This window comes from Lathamus discolor, chromosome 15 (assembly GCF_037157495.1).
Source record: "Lathamus discolor isolate bLatDis1 chromosome 15, bLatDis1.hap1, whole genome shotgun sequence".
Lineage (NCBI taxonomy): Eukaryota > Metazoa > Chordata > Aves > Psittaciformes > Psittacidae > Lathamus > Lathamus discolor.
The window spans coordinates 11,525,062-11,534,096 of record NC_088898.1 but is presented as its reverse complement, the minus strand read 5'-3'; positions in this window follow the sequence as shown (position 1 = coordinate 11,534,096).

The window sequence follows — 9,035 nt, the reverse complement described above, 5'->3', positions numbered from 1 at the left end:
CTCCTACACAAGCACTTCCGTTGCTGCGTGTCCCACAGTGCCTATGCTGGCATCTGGGAGTGCTGCAGCTCCTACCCATGGCCTGGGGACAGTGGGAACACAAAGCCCACCCACCCGCGCTGCACCGGGACCATCTCTGCATCCTGTAGCTTTTCCAGGGACTTTTCCAGGGATTTTCTCACAGTGGAAACGCAGCTCTTCCCACTCACAGGATCTTTGCATGGCAGGTTCAGGATGTGAGACTGCAGGAAAGGAGGCCAGCAGTGTGGGGAGGGAATTCTCCCCCTCTGCTGCACTCTGGGGAGACCCCCCCTGCAGTCCTGACACAAGAGGGATGTGGGGCTGCTGGAGCGAGGCCAGAGGAGGCCGCAGAGATGCCGCGAGGGCTGGAGCAGCTCTGCTCTGGAGCCAGGCTGAGAGAGCTGTGCTGGGGCAGCCTGGAGAAGAGAAGGCTTCTGAAGGGGAGACCTGAGAGCAGCTCCAGTGCCTGAAGGGGCTGCAGGAAACCTGGAGAGGGGCTTGGGACAAGGGCCTGCAGGGACAGGCCAAGGGGAATGGCTTGAACCTGCCCGAGGGGAGACTGAGATGAGCTCTTAGGCAGAAGCTCTTCCCTGTGAGGGTGCTGAGGCGCTGGCACAGGGTGCCCAGAGAAGCTGTGGCTGCCCCATCCCTGGCAGTGCTCAAGGCCAGGTTGGACACGGGCTTGGAGCAAGCTGCTCCAGTGGAAGGGGTCCCTGCCCGTGGCAGGGGTTGGAGCTGGATGAGCTTTAAGGTCCCTTCAGCCCAAACCAGTCTTGGACTCTGGGATCTGTTCTGCCAGGTCGCTTCATTACCTGGGTTGGCGCTCACACCCTCTGCTGCAGCCACAGTGGCTGTGCTGGCTGGAGGCTCCCACTTGCAGGGTAATGCAGGGCCAAGGCAGCTTTGTCCATCTCTCCAGCTGCCAGCCCAGCAGCAGGGCAGGAGGTCGTTTTCCCTGTACCCGCGTGTGCCAGTGTCAGGCTGTGATAGCTACCCAGGCCTGCGCATGTGCCTGGCACTGCAGACAACTGCTGCAGCTAAAGAGCTCCAGCACAGCTAGTGAGAGTGCTACGGAATACACTCAAATGCCAGACAGATGGGGAGCTGCCAGAGGGAGACTCCGGCACAAACACCAGCATGCCAGTGCTCTGGAACTGCTTCGAGGGAATGCTCTGGGATTCAGGCGCTCCTGGAGAGCCTCCCTGCCCTGGGCAGACACGTGGGCACAGGCGTGGGCACAGCATGTTCATGGTCCCATCGTGCCAGGCTGCGCTGGCACTGTGCACACCGTGACTATGGTCACACCGTGTCTGTGCTTGCCCTGTTTCCATGGTCACACCGTGTCTGCGCTCACACTGTGTCCATGCTCACAGCATGTCTGTGCTCCCACCCCACCAAACTGCGCCACCCACCCCACACAGCAAGCCCCTGCCCTCCCACTTGGTTCCTGCCTCCCCAGCAAGGCAAAGAGAAAGGATCCCCTTCTTGGGCAGCACTAGGGCTCAATGTCCGCTCCAGTGACTCCACATCCACCCAGCCACTCCACATCCACCCACAGTCCCCTGTGGGATCCCCCCTGGTCGTGCGGGCAGTGCCAGTGCTGGGAGGGGAACCAGCACCACGAGGCTGGAGAGGCACCACATCCTGCAGGAGCCTGGGAAAACCAGGCCGAGTATAAAATTAGCCAGAGCTTTTATTGCTGGGATTTTATTTTTAAGTGCAATGGAAAATACATTGCTGGAGGGAAAATTCAAGGGGCTGGAGGCAGCCAGTGGCATAACAGCGTACCTCTGTCCCATGGTGAATGTCCTGCTCAGCCCTAGGTGGGATGCAGGATGGGACCTGGATTCACAGTGAAGTCAGTGTGGCAGCAAGGGCTGTGAGGGGCTGATCCTGCTCCCTGGGATGCACACAGGGTGGTGTGTGAGGAGCAGATGAGCACAAGAAAGGATAAGCCTGCCTGCAGGCATCACCATGAGAAACTCTGGTGGGAAGGGACCTTCCTAGCCGAGCAGGATGGGAGCCTCCAGCCAGAGAAGGTACAACTGGGCATCTGGAAACTGAGCACTGTCCTTAAGAGGCTCTTCCAGCACATGACGTGAAGGTGGCAGCCAGATTTAACCCAACCTGAAGTAGGCAGTTCTCCACCCGGGGGTGGCAGGAGTGCCTTGTGGAGGGATCGTGCTGATGCTGGGGGTTTGCCTGTGCCCAGAGGGGTTTTTTTTGACAAGTCTGAAAAGGAGGGATCTACTAACGAGTGTAAATACAGAGAAGTTGGAAAATCACATGTGGTGCAGGAAATGAAAATAGCTGGAGACAGGGAGAGGGCTCAAGGGAAGTATCACATAGAATCATACATTCATAGAACAGTCAGGGTTGGAAAGGACCTCAAGATCATCCAGTTCCAAACCCCCTGCCATGGGCAGGGACACCTCACACTAAACCATCCCACCCAAGGCTTCACCCAACTTGGCCTTGAACACTGCCAGGGATGGAGCACTCACAACCTCCCTGGGCAACCCATTCCAGTGCCTCACCACCCTAACAGGAAAGAATTTCCTCATTATCTCCAATCTAAACTTCCCCTGTTTAAGTGTTAACCCATTACCCCTTGTCCTGTCACTACAGTCCCTAACAAAGAGTCCCTCCCCAGCATCCCTATAGGCCCCCTTCAGGTACTGGAAGGCTGCTCTGAGGTCCCCCATGCAGCCTTCTCTTCTCCAGGCTGAACAGCCCCAACTTCCTCAGCCTGTCTTCATATGGGAGGTGCTCCAGTCCCCTGATCATCCTCGTGGCCCTCCTCTGGACTTGTTCCAGCAGTTCCATGTCCTTTTCATGCTGACACCAGAACTGCACACAATGCTCCAAGTGAGGTCTCACAAGAGCATACACTTGCTGTCATCTTTGTCACCTCTGGACACTGCAGGACAGTGGGGACATCATAACTGTGTTATTGGTGGCTGCTCCCAGGCTCATTTGTTCAGAGGTGTGTGCCAGGCAGGAGTGCAGCAAGCACAGGCTCTGGCTGGACCCTGAGATGGTTATTTTTTAAACCAGTGAAACTTATACCTGTAAAGGGTCTAAGCCTGGTTCCTTGGTGAGCTTCTCACCACGAGCTGCCTGGTGACTCCCAGGGGAATCCAGTTACTCCAGACACTGGAAATGTGGCTCCTCACACTGACTGCTGAAGCTGTGGGACCTGGCACCCATCTCCTCCCACTCTGCAGTGAGAAAGTCCTGACAGGGGGATGAGAGAAGCCTGAGCTCCATCTGCAGCATCAGGCATGGCTCAGGATCTCCATGCGGCCCCGTGAACCCCTGGCTGGCGCTGGCCGGGATGTGGCAGCTTGGCCCCAGCTCTGGGAGTCCCACTGCAGTCCAGCACCCAGTAACCAGAACAGAGCTGAAAGGGTTGACCTCAGGGCTCGTTTCCAAAGGGAGGCACACGTACAGTGAGAAAGGAGAGCTGAATCATGCAAAATACATGCAAGCTTTCCTACACGGCAAGGTGGGGAATGGATGCGGTGGAAGCCGGGCAGCCTCCTGGCAGCAGTTTGGCTCTCAAAGCACACCTCAGAGACTGAGCAGGCTCTTGCTGCAGGAATGTGGGGGTGTGGAGTCCTCACTGGGTTGTAGGTGGATATCTGTTCCACCATGGACCTCCATGGGCTGCAGGAGCACAGCTTGCCTCACCATTATCTGGGCCCCTCACTACAAGAGAGGCATTGAGGTGCTGGAGCAGGACCAGAGAAGGGCACTGGAGCTGGTGCAGGGCCTGGAGCCCAAGTGTGATGGGGAATGGCTGAGGGACCTGGGGGGTTCAGTCTGGAGAAGAGAAGGCTCAGGGGGGACCTGATGGCTCCCTACAAGTGCCTGACAGGAGGATGGAGCCAGGAGGGGCTGGGCTCTGCTCCCAAGGAACAAGGGATGGGACAAGAGGAACCGGCCTCAAGCTGCACCAGGGCAGGTTCAGATGGAGCTGAGGAACAATTCCTGCCCCAGAGGGTGCTCAGGCATTGGAACAGGCTGCCCAGGGCAGGGCTGCAGGCACCGGCCCTGCAAGTGTTCACACCCCGTGGAGACGAGGCCTCAGTGCCATGGGGCAGGGGTGGCCTTGGCAGTGCGGGGAATGGTTGGACTGGATGAGCTTAAAGGGCTTTTCCAGCCTGGTTGATTCTGATTCTGTAATTCTACAGTCTGCACCACAGGCCACAGGCAGATCTGTTCTAGTGCCTGGAGTACCTCCTGCCCTCCTCCCTCACTGACCTCATCTGCAGAGCTGCTGTTCCCACATATTCTGCCTCCTCTCTTCAGCTGCTGTGCAGTGCTTTTTACCCTTTCGTAAATATGTTATTACAGAAGAACCACCAACTTTGCTCTTTGGGCAGTGGTGGATCCATCTTGGAGATCGCCGGAGCTGGCTAGGCCTAACATGGGAGCAGCTTCTGGTGTCTTCTCATAGAAGCCACCCATGCAGCCTCCCAGTACCAAAACCTGGCCATGTAAACCCAGTGCAGTCTCAAGGGCAAGATGTCTCCATGGCAGGAGGAGGACAAGGCTGGAGCAGAAGCACGCACTGGGAGCGGGATGTGGATGCTTGTCTACACCAACTTCTGCCCAGTTCCCATCTGGCTGACACGTATTGGGAAGGATCATTTCTGTCCCAACAGCCAGCATCCCACATGCCTGGGCTGGATGTGGCTCTAGTGAGGGCTCCCCAGCCTGCGCAGCTCCTCTGACACCAGCACAGGGTGTGTTTCGGGAGCCGGACCTCGCCGGCTGCTGGCTGCGGAGTGCTCCTCTGGCAAGGCCCGCAGCCCCGGTTGAGCCAAACCTCGGACTCGTGCAAAGTCCCATTTTTCTGCAGTGAGGGTTTAACTTGAGCCCTGCCCTGGGACCTTCAAGCTGGAAAAACTCATTCCAGCAAACAGTATCTTTCCTGAGCAGGGTATTGTCTCCCTGCAGCGCCCAGCAGCAGTGTGAGGAGTAATAGTTGCTCTTCTACCTCACAAATAGCAAAATACAGCTGAAGCTGGAAAAGTTGCACTTAGTAGTTTCATCCAAGTCACCTGTTGAAGCCTGAGAGCAGGACTGAACCTGGAGGTGGGAAAGCATCCTTCCCATGCCCTTCCCTACCACGGCCCCATCCCAGTGGGCACAGAGTGGCACCTGGAGGTGGCACTGCCAGCTTCCCACAGCTGAACCTGCCTGCGTGTTTCTTTTCCTTTTGTCCCTGTTACAAAGCACAGACTCAAAAGGGCAAGGTGGTGGCTCTGAGTGGAGCATTATTAGCTCTGAAGTCCTCCAAGATCATCCTAGGACACAGCTATTCTCCATCTCCTTTCCCCTTACGATGACTCCGTCACCTCTGCAACCTGCTTCAGCCTCAGTGACTTATGTTTAAGTGGTGCCACCGCAGGCGTGGGCCTGCTTGCTTTTCTGTCCTGCAGCCTGTAACAGCTGTGTGGGACTGTGTTTCTTCAGACTATTTTGCAAACATTAGTGAAGGGGAGGGGCTGGACCCATCCTGAGGCTGGACCCAGGCGGCCACTCCCAGAGCTGAGAGAGCCGGTGGAGGGGGGTTAGGCAGGGGATGTGCCGCAGTCCCTCATTGCTTCATGCTGAAGCAATCTCCTCTCACTTTTCTGAGGTTTGCACTAGGCCAGCTGCCCATCCTGGAGTGTCCTGAAGACGACCCACGGAGATGTCTCTGTCTGGGGCAGGAATGGAAAACCTGAAGCACTGGGGTGCATTTGAGGGTGTCCATCTGCAGTTGGAGAGATTCCTGTGTGTGCTCAGAGCATTGATCTGCTCACGAGTTGTACTGTTTTGTAGTGAGGAAGAAGAGGAAATGAATGAGGCTTTCAAGGGCTTTTTGAGAGTTTCACAGCACATAATTTTCTCAGCTTGCAGCTGGTGGCATCCCATGATGAGCTCAGAAGCTCCAGTTCTCTTTGAAAGATAAATAAAACTCCAGTTTTGCAGTTGTGTTCAAAACCTGAAAAGTGAAACTCTGAAAATGTCTGCAGCTCACAAACTCTTCCTTTCTTTCTAAATGTCAGGATTTTGGGTTCTTTGACTCCCATGTTTGAGGTTTGAGTCAATTGAGATAAAAACCTAAAGGGAGCTGGGGGAGCTGGGGGTGCACTGGGAATTCAGCAGGCAGGTTCATACGAAAGCCCCCAGGGTGGGCAATGCTGGTGAAAAAGGAGGGTTATATACAGAAAAAAATGGATTTTAAAAAGTGATGACAGCTGATTCATTCCTGACCGGGGTATGGATCAGTTCAACAGCCTGATCTCAGTGAGAGACAATTTCATGACAGCTCCGTGAAGCTCATCTCTGCTCCCAGGCAGCCCTGGGGAGCACTGGGTTTGCTGGAAGGAGATGAGCCTGAATGCTGGAGGGCTGCTGGGAGGCGGATGCTGAGGAAGTGTCTCCAGGAGAGTTCCCTGTGGCGTTTGACCAGGGCAGAAGCTGTCAGCAGGCCGAGGCAGAGGGGCAGGGCAGCACCAAGGACTGGGAAGCAATATGGGAAAGCAAGGGCTCCTGTGGCTGAGTCTTGGCCAAAAGGTAGATCCTGCTCCCCTGTCCTTGTGCTCCAGAGTGTTCCTTTGCTGCTATCCCTGCAAACAGGTCCTTGTAAACAGCCAGGTGCACCCCAGGCTGCTCCTGTCACCTCGTGCTGTCCTTGCTGCTGTGGTGGTGGGAGATGAAGTCTGTCCTGTGTGTCCCATCATCATCTGTCCTGCATGTGCCATCATCTCTTCTGCGTATGCCATCATGGTCTGTCCTGCGTGTGCCATCATCATCTGTCCTGTGTGTGCTATCATCACACACAGTGCTGTCCTGCCTCCGTCGCACTGAAGATGGGGAAGGATGGGCCAGTAGGTCCATGTTGCATGTTCCTCAGCCTGTTACCAGGAGCCTGGGGAAACAGCTCATCAGGTGCTGCCCCACAGCTACATGAGCAGCGCTGACAGCACTGGGAGCCCACAGCCCATGCTGCCCCTCGCTGTGGCAGCTGTCCCACGGCCGGATGCCCCCAGCGTCTGCTCTGTCACGTGAGGGATCCTGGCAGGGCAGCCAGGAGAACCCAGTGGCGCTTTGCCAGAGAAGCTGCCTATTTCCTGGCTGCTTTGCTGCCTGGACAACAGGGAGCAGATCCCTTGCCGTGGGAGTCCCACCAGGCTGGCATCACAGAGACGCTGCCCTGGGAAACAAGATAGAGAAAAAGGTTTAGGAAGTAAGGGAAGAATGGAGACTTCTGCTCGGGTTTGATCTTCCTTCCAGGCAAGCATCCTTGCCAGGAAGAGGATTATAGCCTTGGATACGCTGGGGTCTTTTCAGTCCTTCAGTGTCTGCAGGACAAAAAACTCTGGCCTTGAAGCCAAGTCTCAAGTTCAGTGGGGGGCTCCCACCTGCAGGGTGTCAAGGCAAAGCTACTGGCTCAGCAGGACCTGCCCTCAGTCACGCTTCCATTTGCTGCACCCCCTTATTTTTCTCCTCTACCAGTGGAAACACTGGTTGGATTTACAGCCTCATTGCCCACAGACTCAAACCCAAACCAAAACGCCTTGCATACACGTGCTGTGGGCTTGCTCAGTGCTGGGGCCAGTGCGGGCACTCCCAGCTATTCCCAGCAGGCACTTGCTCCCAGCCAGCCCTGAGCTGGCTCCTGCTTATAGGTAGCACTGGAAATGTGGAGATGTGGTGGGAGCACCTCAAGCAAAAGCATCATTCTGGCTCCAGCTGGACGTCTTTGCTGAGCTGAGGGATGCACCCACCAGCAGGACAGGCTACTGGGAGGTTTCCTGGTACCCTGCATGATTCTGGGACTCCTCCGTGCAAGGCAGTGAGACACCTGGGAGAGAATCATCACAAGCTGTTCGGGAAGCCCAGACACTGAAGTCCTTTGATTGGACCTGGAGGCCCCTGAGGAAGTGACAGCTCTGGTTTAGCGGGTGGCGGGCCTGTGCCGGCCTGCACCCTGCCAAACATACACCTAATTTCTGAGACAAGTCTCCAAGTCTGGGTCCATCCAGGTCCTGGGCCCAGTGAGAGCTGCGCAGTTTATCCAGCTTCACTGGGAGCAGGTCACAGCCCTGTCATTGGGCTGGGCATCCTGTGCTGCTCCCAGGCAGGATTGGGATTCCATCTCCCATGGGCCACAGCATGTGGGCCTGTGAGCAAACTCAACCCAGCCTGTGGCTGAGGAGAGATCCCCTGCCCTTGTGCCCTGGCTTACACACTACCTGTGGGGCAGACAGGAGCTGTGCTCCTGCTGGGGACACCTTCACAGCCTCACCCCATCCTGGACGTGGTGCTGGCTGCACAGGGACCATGCTGTTCTCTCTTGCCTGCTGCTCCCTGCCCTGGGTGTCCCTGCAGAGTAACCACAGCCCCATTGCCCTCCTGTACTCCCTCAGGAGCTGGTCGGGACCACGCTGGGGCTCCTGTCAGGGCTGAGGTCGGTGTTGTGCTGTAGCAGCTCTTGAGTGCATTGTGGGACTGTCTGCACATTGCTCATGGCTGGCCCACGCTGGTGGCTCATCCTAGTCCCAAGATTATTGAATGTTCCTGGATGCATCTCCCCTGCACTTGCTTTTGGCTGAGGAGCTTGCAGATGGGAGCAGCAAATGCTGTTCATAGTCTCTCATGTTGGACCCCCGCCTGTTGCAGTGTCTCCAGGCTCATTTTGTTCTTCCTGTTATTTCCCAACCACACATGGAGCTGCAGTGCTGCTCGGCAGTGTTCCAGATGTGCCGCCCACCCGTTGTTCCCAGATGTGCTTGTCCATGCTTAATGAAGACACTGAGAAGCCATAAGCCCCACCACCACCAAACCCCAACATCTCCAGGCACCATCTTTCAGGCCCAGCCAGTGAATTCCTCCTTTTGCTCCAGTATCTCTACTAATCATTCCTTCATCTTAGGCCACCCTCGCCCAGGTGGCCCCTTGCCAGATGCTTTTGTTGGAAGTGGATTAGAAAAACCTCTCCCCTTTTTCCAGGA